Genomic DNA, 17,426 nt, shown 5'->3' on the forward strand with positions numbered 1-17,426 from the left:
TCCAATGTGCTGTATTTGCGGTGATTCAAAACTCAGTATCAAATGTTCATTTACCTAGTATTTAAAACAGTCAATTCGATTTTAAAGTGTCACGAAGAGGTGATTGGAAGAGTTTTACCGTTTTGTTGTCTTATGATAACTGTATTTTAAGGATATTCAGCAATGCTACCTAAGCAATGCTCCAAGATAAACAACTTACAATTAAATTAAATTAAATGTATCCCTTATAGGTCACCTGCAAATTGAATATATCGAACGAAAACATTAGTATATATTGTAAAGCTCTAGGTTGCCGACCTTTACCAATAAAATACCGGCCAAGCTTACACCAAACTGCCCACAACAGAGTAAGAAATGTGAAATATCTATATTCGCATAGCGGTAATCAACAAATCTAAGAGGATGAATATCTTCCATGCCAAGCCACCAAAATGCTGTGTGCTATGCAAAGTGAACTGTGTGTGATTAATTATTAGATTGCGTAATGCTCACAGAGCTAATTGCTTCTTAACACTCGCTACTGTCGTCACTGCTCACTTGTGAAACATTCTGTGCAGATTTCTAGGTAAATGAAAACAACATCTTTGATATGAAAAAAAATGTTACTTCGAATTCACTGAGCCAAATGCTTAGGAATGCATGCAATAATCTCAAAGTCACCCAATATTTATGGAAGGTACAAGCAGGTAACACTCGACCTAGCCTACAGACAATTATAAATACCATGATAATAAGCATTGCATGTGGAGGAATAAAATGAGTGAATTGAAGTCTCACAACAATAAAAAAACATTAGCCCTTCCAGACTCGTAAAAAATGTGGGGTTGGTGAATTCTGCGGAACAATGAATTCCTGATGATTTTATCTGCTGATATCGAAACACAAACAACAAGCAGCGCAATTTCAACGCGTCATCAAGAGGCCTGTGACAGACAGGAGCTTCTGCCTCGGCATCAGGCGAGAATTATTAAACTTTTTCACAAAGTGCGATGCGATCGATCGCTTCATGAGACATGAAAAGTGGTAGATAAGAAATTTCGTACGGTGGTCGAGCAACTGGCGCTGGGGGTTGGTAAGGAGGACCAGGCGGCCTGAAATTGGGAACAATATGACGAACACCTTGACGCAAAAGATTGCTAGTGAATATGATAAGGGGAAATGGTGTGCTCTAACGAGTTATATGCCTCTCAAGCATTCGTGTGTATGTTTTAAGAAACAATAATATTATAAATAAAGGCAGGTAGTGATTTGCTATGGCGGTCTGGCTACAATTGGTGGTCCTGGAGGTAGTCTAGGGGAAGGAAGAGGAGGTCTCAAATGGTAGGTGATAGTTAGTGCTGGCAGTATCGTCATGTACATCAAATTTTTTTTCTGTGAAAGAGGAAATATCTATAACATCTTACGGTGGTCTGGCCACAGGTGGAGGGGGTGGCTGGTATGCAGGTGGTGGCCGTGGAGAAGGACGTTGGGGTCTGTGAATTTGGAGGTGAGCCATATTCAGCGTTGCGCTTGCGAAAGACAAGTGTGATAACTACCTGAATGTCATCACTGGGTGAATATGTTATCTGCATTGTAATCTCCACCATATTGTGCAGGGCCATGCTCCTAGTGGAGCGACGGCGATGATGGGGCAGTTATTTGTATAGTATTGGCGCTGTACCGGCAAAGAGTAGCACTCGCTAGTAGTGCTAACTACGGGGTGGCGGTGACGCAATGCAAGGGTCATCGATACAAGAAGAATTTTAATGCAGAGGTTGGTGGAGAATCATCGAAAAAAGAAAGTCATAAACATTTGATGATTACGTGGGTATAGAAGGAAGCCGGTGTTAGACGCCGGTGCTTACGCATTACAGTAGATTATAGGAAACATGGGAATGCATATATATCATTTCAGAGGCTTTAGATAGGCTTGAATGAATTCATCTACTTGAATGAAACAGTGGTTGTCGAATTGACTGGTTCACTGATCACAAACGGTAGGTCGCTAATCTTAAATTGCGCCTTATATTGTCGTTTTCTTCGCCGATTGGAAAATTATTGTAGTGACCACTGGTATGCAGTACGGGTTTTACTGGCAATAAATTAAAGTATGGGCAATATAAATCAGGCAAGATGTTGAAGTGCATTCGATATGTTCAATGCGCATGCCAAATTATGCATACGGAAATATTACAACGTGTACTGAGTGTCATCTCAGGCAACGCGACAGAAAGCTTCCTCGATACCATTTCTCATGATTGTGCAGGGCGACATAACTTGAACCTATTCCCAAACATACAGGAAAATAAATAGATGCTATCATAGTATTCTCGTAGAATGAAGATAGACATAGAATATACCGATATACATATCAATGAAGTTTTCACGATAGTTTTGACCGGCGTCCTTCGTAAGCTGTTATTTTAAACTTCATTTCACTGTCGACCTCTACGTCAACACCGCTGGTGTTTTAGCGTAGCAAAACATTTATATGCTCCTGCAAGAGTTCAACAAGGTGTTCTATTTAGTTATCCGAGTTGTAACAGGAAACAATTCGGCTATATAGAAGAGAATATATAGAGAGAATCCGATTCTCCAATGTATTCAATAACGGATAAACATATAGGAAATATGGAATTATTTTCATACGGTGGTCTAGGCGCAGGTGCTGGAGGCTGGTAAGGAGGACCAGGTGGGCTGCAAATGTCGGATTGATAAGAATGGTGGTTTAAAATGGTTCTAAGCTATTTCCAGTGAGACAAGAGAGGCTTCGAAAATCTTACGGGGGTCTAGACACCTGAGGGGGCCCTGGAGGGGGTCTTGGTGGAGGAGGTGGTGGTCTGTAAAGGACAGTTCATGCGGATTTATATATTATGTTAGGCAAGGGTTGAATATTGAATGAGTGCAGGTGTTTCTCGTTTCTTACGGAGGTCTGGACACAGGAGGCGGAGGAGGAAATGCAGGTGGGGGCGAGGGAAATCGTGGTCTGCAAAACAATCGTGCATTCCATATTAAGTTTCGAAGGGTGCTAATGTCGATGCTAAGTACGAGCACTGCTTTATTCCTTCAAAATATCCAATGTGCTGTATTTGCGGTGATTCAAAACTCAGTATGAAATGTTCATTTACCTAGTATTTATAACAGTCAATTAGATTTTAAAGTGTGACGAAGAGGTTATTGAAAAAACTTTACCGTTTTGTTGTCTTATGATAACTGTATTTTAACGATATGCAGCAATGCTACGTAAGCAACGCTCCAAGATAAACAACTTACAATAAAATTAAAATTAATTCTATCCCTTAAAGGTCACCTGTAAATTGAATATATCGAATGAAAACCTTAGTATAAACTTTGTATAGCTCTAAGTTGCCGACCTTTACCAATAAAATACCGAACAAGCTTCGACGAATTGCCCAGAACAGCGTTAGAAATGCGAGACATTGAAATGAGAGACAGCGTTAGAAATGAGAGACAATTCACATAGCGGTAATCTACAAATCTAACAGGATGAATATCTGTTAGAATTGCACACAATCACATATCGCACAATTAGATTGTATGATATGCAAAGTGAACTTCTTCTTTCTTTGGTTTTACGTGCGAAAACCAGTTCTGATTATGAGGCACGCCCTAGTGGAAGGCTCCTGAATAATTTTGGCCACCTGGGGTTCTTTAACGTGCACTACAACGTTAAACACGATGGGAATTCATGGCGCAGGCTCCTTTCCCAAGCGTATCACCCCTGAAGGAAGCCGAACGCCAGGCCGGGGTACGCTTGTACCCTTTTGAACTAGTGGGTGCCCGGCGGCGGTGGGAATCGAACCCACAGCCTCCCGCAGCTGAGGCGGGCGTTCTACCACTAGGCCACGGCTGCGGTAACGCAGGTTACAACGGTACACGGGCGTTTTTCATTTCGCCTCCATCGAAATTCGGCCGCCGCGGCCTGGATTTGATCCCGCGATCTCTAGCTCCGCAGCGCAACGCCTTACCTGACTGAGCCACCCTGGCGGGGTATATGCAAAGTGAGCATTCTGTAACTAATTATTAGATTGCGTAATGCTCAGAGAGCTAATTGCTTCTTAACACACGCTATTGTCATCACTGTTCACTTGTAAAACATTCTGTGCAGTTTCTTCGGTAAATGAATACTATAGGTTTGATATAAAAAAGGACTTCGGATTCACAAGGCCAAAGGCTTAGAAATACATGCCCTTATCTCAAAATCACGCTATATTTATGGCAGGTACAAGAAGGTATCACTGGACCAAGCCTTTACGCAAGTAGTTATAAATACGAAGATAATAAGCTTTTGAAGTGGAAGACTCAGATGCGCGAATTGAAGCCACAACAATAAAAACAAACCGGTCCAGACTCGTAAATAAATGCGGTTGGTGAATTCCGCGGAAGAATGAATTCCTGATTATTTCATCTGCTGATATCGAAACTGAAACAACAAGCAGCGCAATTTCAACGCGTCATCAAGAGGCCTGTGACAGACAAGAGTTCCTGCCTCGTCATCAGGCGATACTGATTACACTTCTTCGTCGAAGTGCGATGCGGACGATCGCGTTATGAGACGTGAAAAGCGGTAGATAAAACATTTCGTATGGTGGTAGAGTAACTGGCGTTCGGGGTTGGTAAGGAGGACCACGCGGCCTGAAATTGGGAAAAATATCTTGTTACCTTTAGAGCTTTGTGTCGAACAATGTGGCCTTGAAGCAAAAGATTGGTAGTGAATATGATAATAGGGGAAGGTGTGGTCTAACGAGTGCTATGCCTCTCAAGCATTCATTTGTATGTTTTATGACAAAAATATTACAAATTAAAGGTAGGTAATGTTTTGCCATAGTGGTCTGGCGACAAGAGATGGTCCTGGAGGAATTCTAGGGGAACGAAGAGGAGGTCTAAAATAGGATGCGATAGTTAGTGCTGGCAGTACCATCATGTACATCTAATTTTTTTCTGTGAAAGAGGAAATATCCAAAGCATCTTACGGTGGTCTGGCCACAGGTGGAGGGGGTGGCTGGTATGCAGGTGGTGGCCGTGGAGAAGGACGTTGGGGTCTGTGAATGTGGAGGTGAGCAGTATTCAGCGTTGTGCTTACGAAAGACAAGTGTGATAACTACCTGAATGTCATCAGTGGGTGAATATGTTATCTGCATTGTAATCTCCACCATATTGTTGTGCAAGGCAGTGCTCCTAGTGGAGCGACGGCGATGATGGGGCAGTAATTTGCATGGTATTGGCGCTGTACCGGGGCAGAGTAGGACTAGCTAGTAGTGCTAACTACGCAGTGGCGGTGGCACAATGCAAGGGTCATCGATACAAGAAGAATTTTAATGCCGAGGTTGGTGGAGAATCATCGAAAAAAGAAAGTCATTAACATTTGATGATTACGTGGGTATAGAAAGAAGCCGGTGTTAGACGCCGGTGCTTACGCATTACAGGAGGGTAAAGGAAAAATGGGAATGCATATATATCATTTCAGAGGCTTTAGATAGGCTTGAATGAATTCATCTACTTCAATGAAACAGTGGTTGTCGAATTCACTGGTTCGCTCATCCGAAACGGTAGGTCGCTAATCTTAAATTGCGCCTTATATTGTCGTTTTCTTCGCCGATTGGAAAATTATTGTAGTAAACAGTGGTATGCAGTACAGGTTTTACTGGCAATCAAGTGAAAGTCTGTGCGATATGAATCCGGCAAGGTGTTGAAGTGCATTGAATATGCTTAATGCATATGCTAAATCATGCATACGGAAATATTAGGACACGTTCTGAATGTCATCAGAGGCAACACGCCCGAAAATTTCCTCGCTACGATCTCTCATGATTGTGCAGGGGGACATTACTTGAACCTATCCCCAAACGTACAAGAAAAGAAATAGTTGTTATCATATTAATATCGTAGAATAAACATATACGTAGCATATGCAGATATACATATCAAAGGAGTTTTCAGGACAGTTTGTACTTGCATCCTTGGACGGCCGTTATTTTACGCTTCATTTCACTGTCGACCTCTACGTCAACAAAGATGGTGTTTTAGCGTAGCAAAACATTGATATGCAATCGTAAGAGTTGAACAAGCTCTTCTTTTTAGTCATCCGAGTTGAAACAGGGATTAACCCGGACAAATAGAAGAGAATATATAGAGAGAAACCGACTTTCGAATGCATTCAATAAATGATAAACGTAATAGAAAATGGAAATATTTTCATACGGTGGTCTAGGGGCAGGTGTTGGAGGCTGGTAAGGAGGACCAGGTGGGCTGCAAATGTCGGATTGATAAGAATGGTGGGCTATATGGTTCTAAGAAATTTCCAGTGAAACAGGAGAGGCTTGGAAAGTCTTACGGGGGTCTAGCCACCGGAGGGGGCCCTGGAGGGGGTCTTGGTGGAGGAGGTGGTGGTCTGTAAGGGACAGTTCATGCGGATTCATATATTAGGATGGGCAAGGATTGAATATTGAATGAGGGCAGGCGTTTCTCATTTCTTACGGAGGTCTGGACACAGGAGGTGAAGGAGGAAAACCAGGTGGAGGCGAGGGAACTCGTGGTCTGCAAAATATTTGTGCAATATATATACGCGTATATTAGGGTTCGAATAGTGCACACAGTGGAAGCGGGTATTCTTAGCACGAGCGTTGCTTTATTCTATCGAAATTTCGATTGAATTGTAACTAAATATAATAATGGTAATAGAAATAGCAACGTAGATATGCTTATAGTTTTCATATTTTGTACAACAGCACTTTTAGTGTAGTTGAATAATAAATTAATGGTATGCCATAAAAACTAGAAATAAAACCTACGATGAATACCTTCTGTTCCAAGCTGTCGTAATAATTCAGTGCGGAAAGTTTGGTAAATAAGTCACACATATTTTGCATAAATGTAAGCAATAATTGTTGTTGTTCGCAGAATCAGTGCCCTGTCTGTAGCAGCGTGGTCTCGTCATGGGTGGCATGCTGCGTGCGTCAATTCAATAAACAAAGGGAAGCTGATATCATTTGCTTTTTCTACAGAATGGCGTTTTAACAGAGTTTAAAATGAAGCTGCTGTGTTTCTCATCAGAGAAGCATATAAATAGATTACCCGAACGTGCAAAGTTTTTCACATGCATAGTCTGACGAATCGCCTTATGCAAGACTTGAATTCTATAATCCTGATAGCCCATAACTGCTTTCAGACACGCAAGAACTGACGCTGCGAAGTGGCTGGGGGTATTGAATCCCGGCTCATTTCTGGGATCCACAAAAACCAGGCTTGAAAGGTCGAAAAGAGCTAGTGGTATTTTTATGATGAAGCTGGTATCCATAAAACGTTCTACATCAAGAGCCCTACTACATTTCGCGCAGAAATTTTCATCCTAAAAGCGCTCGGGAAATAAGATATCGCACGGGTGTATTTGTGCATTCTTTTTTTTTTTTTTGCTCTTACGATTCACGAGTGTAATCACTTGGATGCTAGTTTTGCCAATGTTCCCACAAATATGCTGTTATGTTCCTTCCAGTATGCCTTAGTTGAATGTTCATGTGACAGCTGTGCTTGTCTGCTTCCTTTTTTTGATTGTGGCTTTTGTTTCGACACCCCTTCAATAATGCCCAACTGGGCGATGTAGGTTTCTACATAAAAAAATAAACAAAATAGTACTGATCAACTGTAAAGCATGCGTTTGATACGTAACTGTTTACACCTCGTCATCGGGCACATACGAGGTAGCAACTCTGACAATTTGAGACGTTGATCGGTTCGCGGTATATAAAAAGCATTTTATACAGGAACGCGCCTATGGTGGTCGCGGCGCTGGCAGTGGATAGGGTGGACTCGGAGTCTTGAAATTTTTCGTGACCAATACAGTCATCTGGTAACTAGTCGCACGAAAAATGAAACGAAAGCGACCCTTACGGTGGTCTTGCCACAGGAGGAGGTCTCAGTGGGGGAGGAGGTGGTCTGTAGAAAGGAAGCCATTTAAATGTGTCAAATGTAATGCGCATAAATATTTCTATATTGAAAAATTAATATGCTAAAATTGCTTTTCTTACAAGGGTCGGGTAACAGGAGGTGGTCCTGGCGGTGGTCTCAGCAAAGGAGGAGGAGGAGGTCTAAAAGAGGAAGCGTTATTTAGTGCTCGCACGAATAGTACTGACGCTCTAATGCTTCAGTAGCTGCGCTACTTACGGCGGTGTCGCCGAGGGAGGCGGAGGTGTGTATGCAGGTGGAGGCCGTCCTGATGGGCGTCTTGGTCTGTGAAAGGGGCACAATATACTGCACCGCACTGCGGGTTATACTGATACATTGATTGGTTATCATTTATGTTGCAACACTTGTTTGCATCTACGTAGCCATTCACAGCGCAAAAAAATACCCCTATGCCCCTAGGAAGTCAGTTCTCGCGGAGTAACGCCAAACTATGCAGCGAAGGAAGTTGAAAATACTGCACATGAAATGGGAGTATAGAAATGTTGTCATACGGTGGTCTAGGCGCAGGTGCTGGTGGCTGGTATGGCGGACCAGGTGGGCTGCAAATGTCGGATTGATAAGAATGGTGGCCTAGGTGTTTCTAAGCAATTTCCAGTGAAACAGACAAGAGAGGCTATGAAAGTCTTACGGGGGTCTAGACACCGGAGGGGGCCCTGGAGGGGGTCTTGGTGGAGGAGGTGGTGGTCTGTAAGGGACAGTTCATGCGGATTCATATATTATGTTAGGCAATGGTTGAATATTGAATGAGTGCAGGTGTTTCTCGTTTCTTACGGAGGTCTGGACACAGGAGGTGGAAATGCAGGTGGGGGCGAGGGAACTCGTGGTCTGGAAAACAATCGTGCATTCCATATTAAGTTACGAAGGGGGCTGGTGTTGATGCTAAGTACGAGCACTGCTTTATTCCTTCAAAATATTCAATGTGCTGTATTTGCGGGGATTCATAAACTTACTGTCAAATGTTCATTTACCTAGTGTTTATAACAGTGAATTAGATTTCAGGGTGGTCACGAAGAGGTGAATGAAAGAGCTTTACCGTTTTGTTGTCTTATAACTGTATTTTAACGATATTCAGCAATGCTACGTAAGCAACGCTCCAAGATAAACTACTTTGAATGAAATAAGAAATTAAATGCATTCCTTAAAGGTAACGAGCAAATTGAACATATTTAATAAAAACCTTAGTATAATTTTGTATTGCCATAATGTGCCGACCTTTACAAATAAAATACCTGCCAAGCTTCGACCAAATTGCCCAAAACAGAGTAAGAAATGACAGATATCTACATTCACATGGCGGTAATCTAACAGGATGAATATCTTCCGTGACAAGCCATCATAAGGCTGTGTGCTATGCATAGTGAACAATGTGTGACTAATTATTAGATTGCGTAATGCTCACAGAGCTAATTGCTTCTTAACACTCGCTATTGTCATCACGGTTCACTTGTAAAACATTATGTGCAATTTCCTAGGTAAATGAATACGTTTTTGATATGAAAGAAAGTTACTTCAGATTCACTCAGCCAAATGCTTAAAAATCCATGCCGTAATCTCAATGTCACCCTATTTTTGTGGCAGGTACAAACATGAATCACTCGATAGCAGTCACGCAAGTAACTATAAATACTCAGGTAATTCGCTTCTTAAGTCAAGGAATAAGGTTCGAGAATTGAAGTCTCATAACAGTAAAAAACATAAACCTGTCGACACTCGAAAAACGCTGGGGTTGGTAAATTCTGGGCAACAATGAATTCCTGCTGATTTTCTCTACTGACACCGAATCTGAAAGAACTAGCCATGCAAGTTGACGGCGCCATCAAGAGACAGCTGATAGACGAGTGTTTCTGCCTCGTCATAAGGCGTGTATGATTAAACTTCTTTATCGAAGTGCGATGCAAACGATCGCATCATGCGTCAGACATGAAAAGTGGTAGATAAGAAATTTCGGACGGCGGTCGAGGAACTGGCGTTAGGGGTTTGCTAGGAGGACTAGGAGGTCTGAAATTTGCAAAACATATCTGATTACCATTAGAGCTGTGTGTCGAAAAATGTGACAAAAATGTTGACGCAAAAGATGGGTAGTGCATATGACAAAGAAATTTTATAAATTAAAGGTAGGTAATCTTTTGCTATGGCGGTCTGGCGACAAATGGTGGTCCTGGAGGCAGTCTAGGGGAAGGATGAGGAGGTCTAAAATAGGGTGCGATAGTAGTGCGGGCAGTATCATCATGTACATCAAATTTTTTTTCTGTGAAAGAGGAAATATCCATAACATCTTACGGTGGTCTGGCCACAGGCGGAGGGGGTGGCTGGTATGCAGGTGGTGGCCGTGGGGAAGGACGTTGGGGTCTGTGAATGTGGAGGTGAGCAGTATTCAGCGTTGCGCTTAAGAAAGACAAGTGTGATAACTACCTGAATGTAATCACTGGGTGAATGTGTTATCTACATTGTAGTCTCCACCATATTGTTGTGCAGGGCCGTGCTTCTAGTGGAGCGACGGCGATGATGGGGCAGTTATTTGTATAGTATTGGCGCTGTACCGGCAAAGAGTAGCACTCGCTAGTAGTGCTAACTACGGGGTGGCGGTGGCGCAATACAAGAGTCATCGATACAAGAAGAATTTTAATGCAGAGGTTGGTGGAGAATCATGGAAAAAAAGAAAGTTATTAATATTTGATGATTACGCGGGTGTAAAAAGACGCCGGTGTTCCGAAGACGCCGGTGCTTACGCATTACATTAGGGTAAATGAAACATGGGAATTCATATATATCATTTCAGAGGCTTTAGATAGGCTTGAATGAATTCATCTACTTCAATGAAACAGTGGTTGTCGAATTCACTTGTTCGCTGATGAGAAACGGTAGGTTTCTTATCTTTTACACTGCGCCTTACATTGTCGTTTTCTTCGCCGATTGCAAAATTATTTTAATAAACAGTGGTGTGCAGTACGAGTTTAATTGACTATAATTGAATGTATGTGCAATATGAATCCGGCAAGATGTTGAAGTGCATTCAATATGTTCAGTGCACATGCTATATGATGGATAGGGAAATATTACGATGCGTTCTGATTGTCACCGCAGGCAACACACGTTTCCTCGATACCTTCTCTCATGATTGTGCAGGGCGACATTACTTGAACCTAATCCCAAACGTACAAGAAAATAAATGGATGTTATCAGAATAATCTCGTAGAATAAAGATATACGCAGGATATATAAATATACATAGCAAGAAAGCGTTCCCGACAGTTTTGACCAGCATCCTTTGACAGCTGTTATTTTACACTTCACTTCAATGTCGACCCCTACGTCAATACAGCTGGTGTTTTAGCGTAGCAAAACATTTATATGCACCTCCAAGAGTTGAACAAGGTCTTCTATTTAGTTATCCGAGTTGTAAGAGGAAACAATTCGGATATATAGAAGAGAATATATACAGAGAATCAATAGCGGATTTTTCAATAATGGATAAACATATTTGAAATATGGAAGTATTTTCATACGGTGGTCTAGGCGCTGGTGCTGGAGGCTGGTAAGGAGGACCAGGTGGGCTGCAAATGTCGGAATGATAAGAATGGTGGCCTAAATGGTTCTAAACAATTTCCAGTGAAACCGGAGAGGCTTCGAAAGTCTTACGGGGGTCTAGACACCGGAGGGGGCCCTGGAGGGGGTCTTGGTGGAGGAGGTGGTGGTCTGTAAGGGACAGTTCATGCGGATTCATATATTATGTTAGGCAATGGTTGAATATATTGAATGAATGCAGGCGTTTCTCGTTTCTTACGGAGGTCTGGACACAGGAGGTGGAAATGCAGGTGGGGGCGAGGGAACTTTTGGTCTGGAAAACAATCGTGCATTCCATATTAAGTTTCGAAGGGGGCTGGTGTTGATGCTAAGTACGAGCACTGCTTTATTCCTTCAAAATATTCAATGAGCTGTATTTGCGGGTATTCATAAACTTAGTGTCAAATGTTCATTTACCTAGTGTTTATAAGAGTGAATTAGATTTCAGGGTGGTCACGAAGAGGTGAATGAAAGAGCTTTACCGTTTTGTTGTCTTATAACTGTATTTTAACGATATTCAGCAATGCTACGTAAGCAACGCTCCAAGATAAACTACTTTGAATGAAATAAAAAATTAAATGCATTCCTTAAAGGTAACCTGCAAATTGAACATATTTAATAAAAACCTTAGTATAATTTTGTATTGCCATAATGTGCCGACCTTTACAAATAAAATACCGGCCAAGCTTCGACCAAATTGCCCAAAACAGAGTAAGAAATGACAGATATCTACATTCACATGGCGGTAATCTAACAGGATGAATATCTTCCGTGACAAGCCATCATAAGGCTGTGTGCTATGCAAAATGAACATTGTGTGACTAATTATTAGATTGCGTAATGCTCACAGAGCTAATTGCTTCTTAACACTCGCTATTGTCATCACTGTTCACTTGTAAAACATTCTGTGCAATTTCCTAGGTAAATGAATACGTTTTTGATATGAAAGAAAGGTACTTCGGATTCACTCAGCCAAATGCTTAGAAATCCATGCCGTAATCTCAATGTCACCCTATTTTTGTGGCAGGTACAAACACGAATCACTCGATAGCAGTCGCGCAAGTAACTATAAATGCTAAGGTAATTCGCTTCTTAAGTGAAGGAATAAGGTTCGAGAATTGAAGTCTCATAACAATAAAAAACATAAACCTGTCGACACTCGAAAAACGCTGGGGTTGGTAAATTCTGGGCAACAATGAATTCCTGCTGATTTTCTCTATTGACACCGAATCTGAAAGAACTAGCCATGCAAGTTGACGGTGCCATCAAGAGACAGCTGATAGACGAGTGTTTCTGCCTCGTCATAAGGCGTGTATGATTAAACTTCTTTATAGAAGTGCGATGCAAACGATCGCATCATGCGTCAGACATGAAAAGTGGTAGATAAGAAATTTCGGACGGCGGTCGAGGAACTGGCGTTAGGGGTTTGCTAGGAGGACTAGGAGGTCTGAAATTTGCAAAACATATCTGATTACCATTAGAGCTGTGTTTCGAAAAATGTGACAAAAATGTTGACGCAAAAGATGGGTAGTGGATATGACAAAGAAATTTTATAAATTAAAGGTAGGTAATCTTTTGCTATGGCGGTCTGGCGACAAATGGTGGTCCTGGAGGCAGTCTAGGGGAAGGATGAGGAGGTCTAAAATAGGGTGCGATAGTAGTGCGGGCAGAATCATCATGTACATCTAATTTTTTTTCTGTGAAAGAGGAAATATCTATAACATCTTACGGTGGTCTGGCCACAGGCGGAGGGGGTGGCTGGTATGCAGGTGGTGGCCGTGGGGAAGGACGTTGGGGTCTGTGAATGTGGAGGTGAGCAGTATTCAGCGTTGCGCTTAAGAAAGACAAGTGTGATAACTACCTGAATGTAATCACTGGGTGAATGTGTTATCTACATTGTAGTCTCCACCATATTGTTGTGCAGGGCCGTGCTTCTAGTGGAGCGACGGCGATGATGGGGCAGTAATTTGAATGGTATTGGCGCTGTACCGGCAAAGAGTAGCACTCGCTAGTAGTCCTAACTACGGGGTGGCGGTGGCGCAATACAAGAGTCATCGATACAAGAAGAATTTTAATGCAGAGGTTGGTGGAAAATCATGGAAAAAAAGAAAGTTATTAACATTTGATGATTACGCGGGTGTAAAAAGACGCCGGTGTTCCGAAGACGCCGGTGCTTACGCATTACATTAGGGTAAATGAAACATGGGAATTCATATATATCATTTCAGAGGCTTTAGATAGGCTTGAATGAATTCATCTACTTCAATGAAACAGTGGTTGTCGAATTCACTTGTTCGCTGATGAGAAACGGTAGGTGTCTTATCTTTTACACTGCGCCTTACATTGTCGTTTTCTTCGCCGATGGCAAAATTATTTTAATAAACAGTGGTGTGCAGTACGGGTTTTATTGGCTATAATAGAATGTATGTGCAATATGAATCCGGCAAGATGTTGAAGTGCATTCAATATGTTCAATGCACATGCTATATGATGGATAGGGAAATATTACGATGTGTTCTGATTGTCATCGCAGGCAACACACGTTTCCTCGGTACCTTCTCTCATGATTGCGCAGGGCGACATTACTTGAACCTAATCCCAAACGTACAAGAAAATAAATGGATGTTATCAGAATAATCTCGTAGAATAAAGATATACGCAGGATATATAAATATACATAGCAAGAAAGCGTTCCCGACAGTTTTGACCAGCATCCTTTGACAGCTGTTATTTTACACTTCACATCAATGTCGACCACTTCGTCAATACAGCTGGTGTTTTAGCGTAGCAAAACATTTATATGCACCTCCAAGAGTTGAACAAGGTCTTCTATTTAGTTATCCGAGTTGTAAGAGGAAACAATTCGGATATATAGAAGAGAATATATACAGAGAATCAATAGCGGATTATTCAATAACGGATAAACATATTTGAAATATGGAAGTATTTTCATACGGTGGTCTAGGCGCAGGTGCTGGAGGCTGGTAAGGAGAACCAGGTGGGCTGCAAATGTCGGAATGATAAGAATGGTGGCCTAAATGGTTCTAAACAATTTCCAGTGAAACCGCAGAGGCTTCGAAAGTCTTACGGGGGTCTAACCACCGGAGGGGGCCCGGGAGGGGGTCTTGGTGGAGGAGGTGGTGGTCTGTAAGGGACAGTTCATGCGGATTCATATATTAGGTTGGGAAGGGTTGAATATTTAATGAGTGCCGGCATTTCTCGAATTGATATTGACAAAAAAACAACAACAACAACCGATGTTTACGACACTCTGTAATGCGAAATTTGAGCGCAGCTGTATGCGTGTTTTCAGTTCGCGATATTTGAGGCCTCGCACGGATCACCGCACTGACTGTCATAGCCATGACGCGTGGCCATAGGCCGACCACACAGTTGCCGGCAGTTGCAGCTCGTGCAACCCTGATGTTCACCGGCGAGCTCTCTGGTTCTTTTTTTCTTCCCCCCGCACAGCCGGTGGCGCCGCTGCCGCGGATGCGCGGATGGTATCGCCATCTGGTGATGCTTCCCCCTATTAGGCGTCTCGTGTTTCCGCTGCACCCTCCATCTACGATTTCCTCCTCCCGCTGCGCGTCCGCTCCCATCTTTTTGGGTGCTCGTTCACTCTGTTATGCCGCCGAGGCACGCCGACGCTCAACGCTGGAACGGGTGCCTAAGAGCTGCGCTCTAAAATTAGGCGCCGCAGGAGCTTAAGTGGCGATGCTGTATGAAGCCCCGGCTACAGCGGCCGCATTTCGATGAGGGCAAATGTAGAAAACACCCGTGTACTTAGATTCAGGTGCACGGTAAAGAACCGCAGGTGGTAAAATTAATCTCGAGTCCCCCACTACTGGTGTGCCTCATAACCAGATGGTGGTTTTGGCGCGTAAAACCCCATAATTTTTAATGCTTGATGAAGCAGAATGGGAGACTGTCTTGCGGTGGTCTTGCCACCGGAGGTGGCCCTGGAAGCCGTGGTCTCTCAGATATTATTTTTCTTTCAAGTTCACTGCCGATATTTAGGGCGTTAGTTGAATAATCAAAGAGACCAGCCTTTCTTCTATGCTTACTCAAGTCTGGATGGTGGGAATATAGGTAGAGAAATTGTGGTCCCCATATTAATCTATCTTACACGAATGTGCGCATGGTGGTCAAACATCTATATTGTTTAATAGCCATCCTTGATACCATTACCAAGTTACTGATAATTGTTGCCTTTGGTACCAGAATGAAATAAACATTTTCAATCGGAGCGATATTGTCAAGTTTGTATACGAAGCATCGAATTCCTAATAAGAAATAATTATTGAATTGTTCCTTGCCGTTGGTTATTATGGTTATTATATGTTTATTTGCGTTGTAATTTACAATATATATTTTAAAATCTCCATTGTATTTTTAATAGTGATTATTGCATTCTTCTGCCCTTTTTTTGTAAACCCTATGTACCCGCTTCCCTCTTCAACACGCTATATGACCTAAGGCTGTTACATAATGCCTGGCTTAGATTGTTATTATATTTTACGCGATCTTCCAAGTATATGTTTCAATTTACTCTTAAAAAGCTTTCGTTTTTCAGTATATATTTTGATGTCAGGAAGGAAGTTAAGCATAACAGTTAAAGTCATGTGCTTTCCACCGGGTATAGTGATTTAGTTTGTGGCACTCATAAACAAGAGGAAGGGGGAGTAAAGAAAGCTTGAAAATACTTCAATCAAGCTTTCTTCAATGACGTTGCACTTCTTCCAATCAACCCGCATTTATGCTGTCACAGAGACAGTCTCAAATCCATGGTACACTTTTAATGCATGAGCGGAAAGGCTGTGATCGCATATTCTTAGAAGGCGGGAGAGAGAGGTATAAAGAAGTGCGTACGCTGGTCCGGCAACTGGAGGTCGATAAGGTGGAGCAGGAGGTCTGAAAATGCCAAGAATTGTCGGTTGCCATTAGTCGCGTAATGGAAGAACCGTAATAACAAACCAAGAGCCCTCTAATGAGCCTTACGGTGGTCTGGCCACAGGAGGAGGCCTCGCCTGAGGAGGTGGTGGTCTGTAAGAGTGCAAGGCATTGGGAATAATGAATAATGAAATGATGTCCATAATAATTAGGTGTATTTGTTTCTTACGTGGGTCTGGCGACAGGAGGAGGTCCTGGAGGAGGTATTGGGGAAGGAAAAGATGGTCTAAAAGAGGAGGCGCCGATTAGTTCTGGCATGGACAAGCCGATTGCTTTGCCGGTGAGAAAAGATATAGAGCTTCTTACGGTGGTCTCGCTGTAGAAGGTGGGGGCGTGTACGCGGGTGGGGGGCGTTGCGAGGGACGTTGGAGCCTGTGAAAACGAAGTACGAATGACAAGTTTGGTTGTTAGTTCTCATGGATGAATGCGCATTTCTTCCAACGGTTTTAAGTTTGCTAACGTTCTTTTACAAAGAAGCAAAGCAAAGCAAATTTCACGTTGCGGTAACGAGCATATTTGGAAGTAAATTCCTAACCCAGTGCATACTTATTATTATGACCAGTATCGACTTGCGATATCATCATCATTATTACCATCATCATCAGCCTATTTTTACGTTCACTGCAGGACGTAGGCATCTCCCTGCGATCTCTAATTACTCTGTGTTGCACTAGTTGATTCCAAGTTGCGCCTGCAAATTTCTTAATTCATCACCCCACCTAATTTTCGGCCGTCCTTGACTGCGCTTCCCTTCCCTTGGAACCCATTTTGTAGCTCTAATGGTCCACCGGTTATCTGACCTACGCACTATATGGCCTGCCCAACTCCATTTTCCCTTACTTTCAGGTCGCTTACTGACACTCAGTGTATGGCTTAAACACTTAGTCAATCTTGGGTCAGTCTAGGGGTTATGCTATGTCATTTTGACAAGGTGTTCAATTAAATGC

Source organism: Dermacentor silvarum, chromosome 1 (assembly GCF_013339745.2).
Source record: "Dermacentor silvarum isolate Dsil-2018 chromosome 1, BIME_Dsil_1.4, whole genome shotgun sequence".
NCBI classification, from domain to species: domain Eukaryota; kingdom Metazoa; phylum Arthropoda; class Arachnida; order Ixodida; family Ixodidae; genus Dermacentor; species Dermacentor silvarum.